This window comes from Sciurus vulgaris, assembly GCF_902686455.1.
Source record: "Sciurus vulgaris genome assembly, chromosome: 9".
NCBI classification, from domain to species: Eukaryota; Metazoa; Chordata; class Mammalia; order Rodentia; family Sciuridae; genus Sciurus; species Sciurus vulgaris.
The window spans coordinates 4,939,441-4,945,499 of record NC_136469.1 but is presented as its reverse complement, the minus strand read 5'-3'; positions in this window follow the sequence as shown (position 1 = coordinate 4,945,499).

Sequence of the window (6,059 nt, the reverse complement as noted above, 5' to 3'; positions counted from 1 at the left end):
ACACAAACATAAAGAGGATCCAGCTGTAGGCTGCCCTCCAGTCTGTGGCCCGGGTAAACAGGCCATGCTTATCAAATTACTCTTAATAAGTAATTATTTTACAGTGGGCATTAGTTTAAGTTCCTTTGTAAAAGATTTCACAAATGCCACTTCTACACAGGCAAGTGGAAGCTGATCAGAACAGGAGACAGGGGCTCGGCCACCCGCGGCTGGCCTGGCTCTGGTCTGTGGGAGGACGTGGGAGGCAGCCCTTGTCAGTTTCTGTAGGCTGGGACGTTTTCACCAGGGAACACGGGCGTGAGGAGGAGGCTGTCAGGGCAGATGCTGAATCAAAGGGAGTTTATCTGACGGCCAAGGGCAGACGCACTTCAGATTTGCTGAAGGTTACTTATGTCTCTGTCTCGTCTCGAAGAAGCCACCTTACCAAAAAACAGAAAGCATAGCCCTACAGAGATGCAGTTAGGGGTGTGGACGCCACGCCAGGTTGGGTCATTCTCCCCGGGCACCTGGCCACTGGCTGCTCGGCCTCTGGGTCTCGGCTTCCACCTCCTCACTGCAGGAGCCAGGTAGCGTCTGGGGACCAGGCACTTCACGAAGAGCTTTAATAACCACTTGTCCCTCAGACCCTATCTGGCTTGCCCCCATCGGAACAGGCGAAGCACCCCACCCCAGAGCCACGTGGGGAGCCACCCGCCTCCACTGTCATCCAGCTCCACCTGTGTCGTGCCGCTGGCCACAGGCGACTGCCAAGTGCCCACAGTCCCTGCCACCCCCAGGGCTCAGAGAGGAAGCCTTCCAGAAACTTCCCCAGCCTTGCAGAAGAGACCTGAAACGTGGAGCCCACCTGCCGCCTTGCCACACCCGCCTGCTTAAGCCTCCTCCACCCCTGGCCCAGCCTGCCCTTCCCGAGCTGCCCTCCCGCTGCCTGGGTCCTGGGCTGGCCCCACTCCGCAGCCCTCCAACCCGGCTGCTGGCCAGCACCTCTTTCTCCACCTCTGAGGGCACAGGGACAGTGCAGCTTTCACAGTCGGGACCCTGGAACTGGACAGGGTCTCGGGGGTTTCCACCCGGTTTCCTCATCAGAAAAACGGGGCCCGCGGGCTCTGCAGCGCTGCATGGTGGGAGCAGGCGTGAGGCTGCTCAGAGCCGCGCTCTCGGGCCCGTGGAGGGCACCTGCCTCTCCACTCTCAGACCCCGACGCTTTCCCAAGGAAGCAGAGGCGGCCGCGCCCAGCGCCTCCTCTGAGGGAAGCCCTAGGCTGCGCCGGCCTCCCGGGGCCGCTCCTCCCTGCCCACTCCTGCCGTGGGCCTGCTTATTCCACAGCGGGAACCTTCCAGGCCCCCAGGTCAGAGGCCGGAGCCAGGAGCTGCCGGGGAGGAGCCCCGAGTCCACTGGGGTCACTGACCACGCTCAGCGATGCACACAGAGCCGGGGCAGTGCAGACCTGAGGCAGAAGCCCTCTGTCCTCTGTCCTCCTGTGCCCAAGGACAAGGCCCCTAAAGAGACGCTTTCTCCTCCGGGCACCTCGCCTCCTGCGGCAGCCTGGGAACCTGCCCGGCTCACGGTCGCCAGGCTCTGGTTCTGCACTGTGGGCACCAGGGGACTCCAGAGCAAGGGCATGCGCACCCCTGCAGGGACGTCCCACCCCGGTCCCCTCCTCCATCCCCGCACACTGCAGGCCGACACTCTGGCTTCTGTTCACGCTCCGTCCCCCATGGGGCGTGGGCACCCTGCTTGCCTCCACTTCTCTCCATTCAGCACACAAGTGGGTGAGACCTTAGGATGTGGCCTCCGCCCTCGCCACGCCCTAGGCCCTCTCTTCCCAGCCACTCGCCCAGGCTGAGGCCACTGTGGTCACCTGGGCGCAAGCCGCCATCTGTCCTCAGGCTCCGTCTTCGTGGCTGTGAGCCTCTGTCAGCGCTCTTGTCTGCCTGTGCCACCTTCCTCTGCCCTGTCTCCTCCACTGCCAGACCACACAGGGCCACCGGGTCCACTGCCAGACCACACAGGGGCACCAGGTCCACACAGGGCCATCAGGTCCACTGCTGGACCACGCAGAGCCACCAGGTCCACACAGGGCCACCAGGTCCACTGTTGGACCACACAGGGCCACTAGGTCCACATAGGGCCACCAGGTCCACTGCTGGACCACGCAGGGCCACTAGGTCCACACAGGGCCACCAGGTCCACTGCTGGACCATGCAGGGCCACCAGGTCCACACAGGGCCACCAGGTCCACTGTTGGACCACACAGGGCCACCAGGTCCACACAGGGCCACCAGGTCCACTGCTGGACCACGCAGGGCCACCAGGTCCCCCCCCCACCGCTCTCTTTCTTGCTTTCCCCTCCTTCCCCGTCTCATGATGGTCGGGTACCTGCTAGAGGTCATGCTGTGACCCCGTCACCTTCACACCTTCCAGGAGCATGTGACTGGCATGATCCCCACAGGCACATTTCAAGCCAGGCTTCTCTCTGAAACTCAAAAACTGCCCCCTAAACCGCGCCTGTGACATTTTCAATGACTGAACTGCCGCCCTTCAACTCTACGTCCAAAACCTGGTTTCGAGCGCACCCCCCGCCCTGGGTCTTCCCTGACCCTGCTGTTCCTCCTCCAATGGAATCTGGGGCCACAGTCGGTTTCCAGTCCCCCTCTCTCTTGCGCATTTAATTTCCAACCCCGTGGGTCCTTGCTGCCCAGGGTCTCCCCGGCTGCCGCCTCTTGTCTCGCCTCCTTCGCCCCCGTTGAGGGCTCTGCCCAGGTCTGGCAGGCAGCAGCCGCCTCCTGGCAGTTTCTCTGCCTCGCCTGGGATCCCTGCCCAGGCTGCCCAGTGCCTGTCCAGTGAGCGAGTTGTTCTGGGCAACATCACCACCTGTCCAGACTCCCCTGCCTGCTTCCCCAGACCCGGTGGACAAAAGTCTGCTGATGATCACAGCCAGGCCTCGCAATCCTCGCCCACGTTCCAGATTCATCTCCCAGGGTCCTCCTGCCTGGCCAGCTGCTCTGTTGGCCATGCTCCCCTGAGGGGGGCGTCCACCTGCTCCCTGAGGAGGACACACGCTCCCCCGTGGCTGGTCCAGGGCGCCACGTCTCCATCGTGGAGCAAGCCCCGCCCGATGCCAAGGCAGCGCTGCTGGAGGGTCCTGCTGTCCCTCAGGAAGCCCATGCCACGGGCACTGCAGAACGGACTGGGGGAGGGAGGCTTCCCGAAGGAGCCTGGTTAGAAAGCTGTGGCAGGGTCCAGAGACAGTGACTGAGCCGTCTGCACCCCAAACTGTGCTGTGGGCAGAAACGCACTCCTCTAGGCCGAGAGAACACCACTAAGACTGTTTCATAAGAAAAGCGGACGTTAGCATGACTTTAGGAGAATGGGGGAACACTAATACAGCTGGGAAAGAGGCTGGTCCTTAGGATGCCATGGCACGAGTACCCTGGGTCGGGTTGCTGATGCTGAGCTTTTATGGTGTGAGTAGGGGTCAATGTGAATCCAGACTTTTTGCCTTGCTTTAAAACAGAGTGGCAAGACACATAGTTACACTTGGCCATGCTCCAACATGAGCTTCTCTGACACTCCTGTGACGGGAGATTACAGCCCAGCCCAGCACTAGCGGGGCCGAATTTGCAGAACGGTATTTCACATGGAAATGAACAGGAAGACATATGCCAATCGTCTGCGCTCGCTTACTGCACATTGCAGCTGTAATGGAGCGGAATTTCACTTTGGAAAACAGGGGACCCAACTCCGGTCAGTGTGGTACTTTGGATTTCCCAGGTCACATTTTCTCATGCTGACAATCGGCCTCCATCCAGTGTGGCGTCGGCGGCACTGGCTGCAGCACCCTGTATTTGCCAGAGCTGGTCTTTCTTCTGAGCTCACATCTATCTCGTCAGATGAAAAGTTCAAGGGCATGCTAGCCTGACATTTGTGGCCACAGAATGCAATATTTCTGCACGTGTTTTCCTTTCCTTCTTTCAGGTTTGCATATCTTTGTATTTATTTTCTCACGGTTTCTGACTGCACCAAATTCCCAAATCTGGAATTATTTTCCGTCCCTGCAGCCATGGAAGCGTGCTGTTGTTCTGTTTGCCACCGGAACATCCTCCAGTTGTACTCTGCGGGGAGGAGAGGAGGAGGAAGGGGAGCAGGTGCAGACGCTCTGTTCAGGGGGCACTGACCCTCAGCAGGGCGTGACAGGGCTTTAAAATAGGATTAGACACCCAGACAAGGGAAAGGTCACACTTAACATTTCCACTGGAAATACCAATGCAAATAGCGCTGATGCTAGGGACATTCTTCACACACCACACACAGACACACACCCCACTTCTTGCAGGTTTAAGAGAAAATGCTCAACGAATTGTTTCCCTAAAAGTTCAAAAAAGCAACTGAAAAGAGGATCCAACGACACACATGACTCAGAGTTCACTTGAGACATTTTTTCTGTGTGACTTGCTATTTGCAAGACTTAGTTTTTGTATTTTGTCATAGGAAGAAAAACAAGGACGGGTGGCGGGGGAAATGCCAGAAGGCCTGGAAACTCTGATTGTGTTGTACTGAAACTCCCACTTCGTTTATTTTTAAAACTCACTTGCGAGTCCCTCGGATCCTATTTCTACCTGCAAATTGTCCCATCTGTCTCCTACGTCACTGATGGTAAGCTAATAATAACATTTCCTATTTCTCGTGTCCTATGCCACAGACTCCAACGTCAAAGTGAAATTTGGAAGCACCTGTAAGAGGAAATCTGTCCACCTGCTTCTACAGCCACCATCCCTATCGAAGCTTCCCGGTTGTTCACCAAAATCCAGGAGGTAGCCTACTCGGTGCACTACAGGACACAAAACTCAGGGGCCTTCCAGCTCCACGCGCCTGGCGCTTCACTGACGCAGCTGAGACAGAACGTGCCCAGTGGCAGCATTCCCAGAGCAAACCAGACCCACACAGGTTTGCTCCCATACCAAGAATCCTAGGATGCTGGGGGCAATGGCACACACCTGTAATTCCAGTGACTCAGGAGGCTGGAGAATTGCAAATTCCAGCCTCAGCAACTTAGCAAGACCGGAAGCAACTTGGTGAGAATTTGTCTCAAAATTTTAGAACATTTGAAAAGGGCTGGGGATATAACTTAGTGGTAAAGCATCCCTGGGTTCAATTCCCAGTAACAAGAAGAAAAAAGAGAAGAAGTCTAGGGAAAATAAAAATAAGTAAATTCTAGAGGTCTGCATTATATAGCCACTGAAAGAAGTCCCAACAAAATGTACCTTCTGTGTAGCTCCGGATGGTAACGTGCTGCATGGATAGAGTTAGGCTCATCCGTCTGCAAACTGTTAGGTTTCGTGAATGTCTGACAGTGAAACTAAAGTCAGTTCTACCAAAGAGAAACCCCAACTCCTTAAGTCACTCTGTCCCATGACTACAGGCTTTGAAATTCTCTATCTTTCTGAAATGATGTTGTTTACAATCTTTTATTAATCAAAGGCACACAAAATTGTGAGAGCCTCTGCTATGAGTTTCAACTCAAATCAAAAGCAGGAAAAACAAAACAAAAATAGCCATCCTCCCACAGGGAAATGTAGAATCCTGTTAGTTATTTGCAATTGTAAAAATGAGTTCAAGTGCAGCGGGCACGGTGGTGCAGGCCTGTAATCCCAGTGACTCAGGAAGCTGGAGGCAGGCGATCGCAAATTCCCGGCCAGACTCAGTGACCCAGTGAGGCCCCGTCTCGAGATGAAACCTCACAAGGGCTGGGCTGTAGCTCAGTGGCAGAGGGGCCTGGGTTCCATCCCCAACACTGCCAAAGATAAAAGCACATACACAAATAACTTCAAGGCCATTCAAAATACCTAAATTAGTACATAGTCAGCCCCATAGAGCTTCCATAGAGGGAAATGGCTCCCACAAGTTCGGCTACATTTAGCCAGGAGTACGCTTTTCCTCATTCCCGACTCACGCGTTAAGTGTAATAATCAAAACTGCCCCCAACCTTAATGAAATCCCGGACCCTGGCACAGAGAAAGATGTCTCGTATTAGAGATCGGCTGTAAGGTCACAGTGGTGAT